The sequence below is a fragment of the Choloepus didactylus genome, chromosome 21, assembly GCF_015220235.1.
Source record: "Choloepus didactylus isolate mChoDid1 chromosome 21, mChoDid1.pri, whole genome shotgun sequence".
Classification (NCBI taxonomy): domain Eukaryota; kingdom Metazoa; phylum Chordata; class Mammalia; order Pilosa; family Megalonychidae; genus Choloepus; species Choloepus didactylus.
In genome coordinates this window covers 14,532,191-14,537,979 of record NC_051327.1, presented here as the reverse complement: position 1 = coordinate 14,537,979, position 5,789 = coordinate 14,532,191, and the positions used below count along the sequence as shown (strand labels likewise).

General features: G+C 44.2%; 1 pseudogene; it reads left to right on the top strand.

The window, feature by feature from the left end:
* The first annotated feature begins 1,208 nt into the window (after window positions 1–1,208).
* LOC119517886 lies at window positions 1,209–2,879 on the top strand (annotated as a pseudogene).
* The last annotated feature ends 2,910 nt before the right edge of the window (window positions 2,880–5,789 follow it).

Here is a 5,789-nt window from a genome sequence, read left to right as displayed (position 1 = left end):
AGATAACCCCTCGATTCTCCAGAGATTCCAGCTTGCAGGAATAGATAACTTCTTCATTTTGCTTCATCCAGGTACACAGGTTTCCTAACACTTGTGATGCAGAACATCCTCACCAATATATCATGGAGTCACAGTTCTTCAGAAGTAGGTCCCGTCTACTTTTCCCACCTCCTTTCTGATGATTCCCTCACTAACCACCAATCTCATAATAGACAATCCTCCCAGACCACCATGCTTCTTCACAACTCCATATCTTTGCAGATTCCTTTCCCCTGTCTGGAACAGTCATCCCTGGATTTGTCTATCTGGAAACATTCAACTCTTCCTTTAAGACGCTGCTCCAGCAGCTCAGCCACCCTGAAAACTTCCATCACCCTGTAAACCACAGGTTTACTTGTACTGAAGACACAATTTTTTTAAGAATTCAGTGACTTCTCTCAACATAGTTAGCACTGAATTAGACCCAGAAGGGGGTGTAAAAAATCTGTAAGACTAAAAGACACTGCTTCTGCCATCAAGGAGTTAACCATCTAGTTGAAGAGTAAAATTAATTCCCTGAAACAATATGAGAGAATGTACAATCAAGCACCAATTTGGATAGTACAGATTTTAAATGCCGAAGGAGTTGCGAGAAGGACAAAATCCGTAACGGCTGATTCTGCAAAAACTCCTGCTCCTGGCTCACATGCACATAGCAGCTGAAAATAGTATGTTCCCATGAATTGTACTGCCACCAGCAAATTATTGAAAATTTTCTGCCCACCAAGAGTGAGGGGAAAAAGAAGCAGGGAAGGCGCAGAAGGTACAGGATTATAAACACTCTTACCTCGAGAGGAAACAGAGCCGCAATGCAAAGGAAGTTGTCAAAATTCACTTCACCTCTGACCAAGCAATTCCAATTCTTAGTGTTTATCTTAGAGAAATATTCTGTATGCATGAAGGATCTGCATTATCAGTGATAGAGAAAAACTGCAAACAGCTTAGAACTCCATATGCAAGTTGAACACATTTTGGTATAGCTATACTGCAGAATCCTATCACGGCCATTAAAAGAGAATGGTGGAAAGCCACACGCCGGGCAGGAATGTAAGATGGCAGAGTCGCAATGGTAAGCAGTTAGTACTGGGTCTCTGGTACGACTTCGGTTCCTGCTTCGGCAGCAGCAGCAGTGATCGCTGAGTGAAGAGTGCCTAAGATGGCTGGCCGAGATGCTGAGTATCAAAATCTTCAGCGGCAGCTGTCACCAGGACTGTGCTGGTTTGAATGCATTATGTCCCCCTGAAAAAGTCATATTCTTTGATGCAATCTTGTGGAGCAGGACGTATTAGTGGGGATTAAGGTGGGACATTTGGATTAGGTTGTTTGCATGGAAATGTGCCCCACCCAACTGTAGATGATAACTCTGATGAGATAATTTCCATGGAGACGTGGCCCCACCCATTCAGGGTGGGCCTTGATCAGTGGAGCCATATAAATGAGCTGACAAACAGAAGGAGCTCAGTGCAGCTGAGAGTCACATTTTGAAGAGGAGCTACAGCCAAGAGGGACACTTTGAAGAATGCCCTGGAACTGAGAGAGGAGCTTCAGCTTACAGAGAAATTTTGAAGACGGCCATTGAAAGCCGGCTTTTGCTTCAGAGAAGCCAAGAGAGGAAAAACACCCCAAGAGCAACTGAGAGTGACATTTTGGAGGAACTGCAGCCTAGAGAGGAACGTCCTGGGAGAAAGCCGTTTTGAAACCAGAACTTTGGAGCAGATGCCAGCCCCATGCCTTCCCGGCTAACAGAGGTTTTCAGGATACTATTGACCATCCTCCAGTGAAGGTACCTGATCGTTGATGTGTTACCTTGGACACTTTATGGCCTTGAGACTGTAACTGTGTAACCAAATTAACCCCCTTTTATAAAAGCCTATCCATCTCTGGTGTTTTGCATTCCAGCAACATTAGCAAACTAGAACAAGGACTTATCCCAGAAAATTGCTGACCACCTGGGCCTGGAGCTAGGCAAGGTGGTGGCTAAGAAATTCAGCGACCAGGAGACCTGGATGGTAACTGGAGAGAGTGTACGTGGAGAGGATGTCTACATTGTTCAGAGTGGTTGTGGTGAAATCAACGACAATCTCATGGAGATTTTGTTTATGATTAATGCCCGCAAGGTTGCTTCAGCCAGCTGGGTTACTGCAGGCATCCCATGCTTCCCTTATGCCTGGCAGGATAAGAAGGATAAGAGCTGGGCCCCAGTCTCAGCCAAGCTTGTTGCAAATACGCTATCTGTAGCAGGAGCAGATCACATCATCACCATGGACCTTCATGCTTCTCAAATACAGGGCTTCTTTGATATCCCAGTGGACAATTCACATGCAGAGCCAGCTGTCCTGAAGTGGATAAGGGAGAATATCTCTGAGTGGAGAAACTGCACTATTGTCTCACCAGATGGTGGCGGAGCTAAGAGAGTGATCTCCATTGCAGACGGGTTGAATGTGGACTTTGCCTTGATTCACAAAGAACGGAGGAAGGCCAATGAAGTGGACCGCATGGTGCTGGTGGGAGATGTGAAGGATCTAGTGGCCATCCTTGTGGATGACATGGCCGACACTTGTGGCACAATCTGCCATGCAGCTGACAAACTTCTGTCAGCTGGAGCCACCAGAGTTTACGCTATCTTGACTCATGGAATCTTTTCTGAACCAGCCGTTTCTTGCATCAACAATGTGTGTTTTGAAGCAGTAGTAGTCACCAATACCATACCTCAGGAGGATAAGATGAAGCATTGCTCCAAAATACAGGTGATCAATATCTCCCTGATCCTTGCAGGAGCCATCACGAGAACTCACAATGGGGAATCTGTGTCCTACCTGTTCAGCCATGTACTTTTGTAATAGAATAACTTCTGAGGCTTTTTAAAAATAAAATCAATCCCGCTCCTTGTTTTCTCTTGGTATTTGAAAAGTTCAGCAGAAAACCCAGCTTGCTCCAGTGTAGCTTTCTACATCCCACCTCAGGTATATTAGAGCTTATCCTAAATTGAGGAAAGGCAGATTGAGATTAACTGCTGGAATTTCCTATCTGCATTGGCTCGTTCTGGCTTCTTTAATTTTGTGAGCCTTGCAGCTTGAACTATAGCTCAGCTGCAGCAAGATATCAGACTTTGAGGCTGTTGTGTAGGGGTGTTTGTGTCTGGGGAAGCTAAGACTACCTTGCATGTGAATGCTTCAGGGTTTTCTTTGTTCAGAACAATTAGCAACAAAACCAGCCCAGTTCCTCCAATCCTGAAAGTGTCACCAGTTCTCCAAATTCTATGTTAAATTACCGCTAGAGCCCTAGGCAACCCCAAACCTAGTTCTGTTTGCTAAGCTTCCCCTAAGGTAGGGTCAGGCAGCTTTCAGCCATTGGGTGGAGACACGAGGGGAGGCAGCACAGTGCAACAAATGCTTCTTGGGAGGAAGAAAACTCATCCAGCACCAGCACCTAGGGAACCAGGTATCTTGGATTCTGTTGTACCTGCTCCTTTCGATTTGGCATTACCTTCAGCCATCACGACTTTTTCCCTGGCCAAATAGCCTCTTGGGGCCAAATGATCAGTGCACCATAGTCCTATGGAAAGCTGTGCAATCTCTAACATTTACATGAGGTGATTTTGCTGAATCTTCCTTAGCCTGCTGCCACCATGGTAGGTGATCTTAGGTGATGGTGTAGTGCCTTTCGGTTAATTTAAATATTTAATGTTCATCTTCCTTCCTAGGATCTGTTCGGCCTCTCAAATGACCTGAGGTTTCTGTTTAAAAAGCTTGATGCTATTGTAGCTTGTAGAGGAAACTAATAAAGTGTCTTTATGTGGAAAAAAATAAAAAAAGAGAGAATGGTGTGTTATTTGGATATGGTTTATTCATTTTCTTGGGGTATGGTAGGAATATGTTGGAAGCAAAGTAGTTATTTTACATTATTTGTTATCCTTAATCCTTTGCTTTGTTTTGTTTGAAATGTGTTTTTGTTGTTGTTTGTCTGTTTTAATTTTTTGATAAATAAAATTAAAAAAAAATGGTTGTTTCTTTATGTACTACCTAGGATAGACCATCAAAATCTATTATTAAACAGAAAAAAGTAGCAAGTTGAGAATCATAACTACAGTATGATCAAATTCCTATCAAACACCAAGACAGAAAAATAATATATCTATATTCATTCACTCATTCAGGCCAGGCAAAGGGACTAGCCGGTGCCAAGAGCAGAGTACTTGGGGTGGGACTGAAGTGGTAGAGGGGAGTAGAAAGGTACCAGATCAGAAAGGCAGGGGGATCAGATCATGTAGCATTGTGGATGCCATTCAAACCTTGTCAGCTCTTACCTTGAATGAGAGACACTAAGACACTGGAGTGTTGAGCAGACACATGCTACAATTTGAGTTCTGCTCCATCAGGGCCACTCTGATGCTGGGCTGAGAATTGATGTTGGGGAGCAGAGGTGGCCGGGTAGGAGGTTATTAAAATGATCCAGCAAGAAATGCTCGTGATCTGGACTGGAGTGATAGCAGAGGACCTGGAGAGAAGTGGCTGAAGGTAGAGCTAATAGGCTTTAGCAATGCAGTAGATGAGGGCTGTGAAAGACAGTAGTTATAAAAAGAGGTCATTTTCTTTTTCCCAAAGCAATTGAAACAATCAAGTGGTTATTAACTGAGATGGGGAAATCTATGGGGAAGCAAGTTTAAGGGAAGATGTGTACATATAAAATGAGAACATAGTGTGTGGATAATTTATGTGCTTTCTCTATAGTCCCCTCCTCTTTCTTCTTTTCACAAACTGGTAGCTAAGCTCTGTAATACCTTGACACAGGGATTTGAGTTGGGCAGAAACAGAAGTACACCAAAGTCCCGGAATCCTTCCTGTTGTGAAAAGACTGCTGGAACCCCATTGAAAAAATGATACCAGGTCTCTGAGTAGGAGGAAAGGAAAGTTTGAGGGCAAAGAGATAGAGAAAGTATATTTTCCCTAGGATGAGCAGGGGGAGAGCAGTCTGAGGTTTCCGGATTGGGAATCGGGTCCCATTCTCTGGCAGTTCTGCTAGGAAGGTAGCGGAACCCTGGAGAGGCTGCAGTGTGGACAGGACCTTGGCTGTAGTCCATCAGCCTACGGAGAATTCTCTGCCCTGAGCACAGCAGAAGCAGCAGAGAGAGTCACAATTTAAGGAGTCCATGAGGGGAGGGACAAGGTACATCTCAGGTGACCCAAGAGCACCTCCATGGCTTAGCACTGGAAAGACCCACCACTTGGCCTAAGACAAAGGCAGAACCCAAAAATGTTTGAAGTTAAATTTTCTGTTGTCCTAATAGAGCAAAGTCTTGGAATCAAATATTACACTGCATTATGGAAAAGGAAAAACATGATATTTCTTGCATAGCTGAGCTGATGTGGCCTGGTTAGATTTATGCCCACCACACAGGTAAATGCGTATCAAAAGAGCAGAAAGAACACAGTCTGAACTGACAAGAGTGGCTCCATCTGGAGAGGGGAGTGGGATCAGGTTTGTTCTGGGAAAACATCCTCCCACTCTTTATGAGTTGTTTTAGTTTGCTAAAGCTAATGAAATGCAATATACCAGAAATGGACTGGCTTTTAACAAGGGAGATTTATTAGCGTACAAGCTTACAGTTCTGAGGCCATGAAAATGTCCAAATTTGGGCATCATCGAAACAATACCTTTTTCCTGAAGTCAGGCTGCTGGCGATTCGGGACTCCTCTGTCAAATGACAAAGCACATGGCGGTGCCTGCTGGTCTCTCCCGTCTCTTCTGGG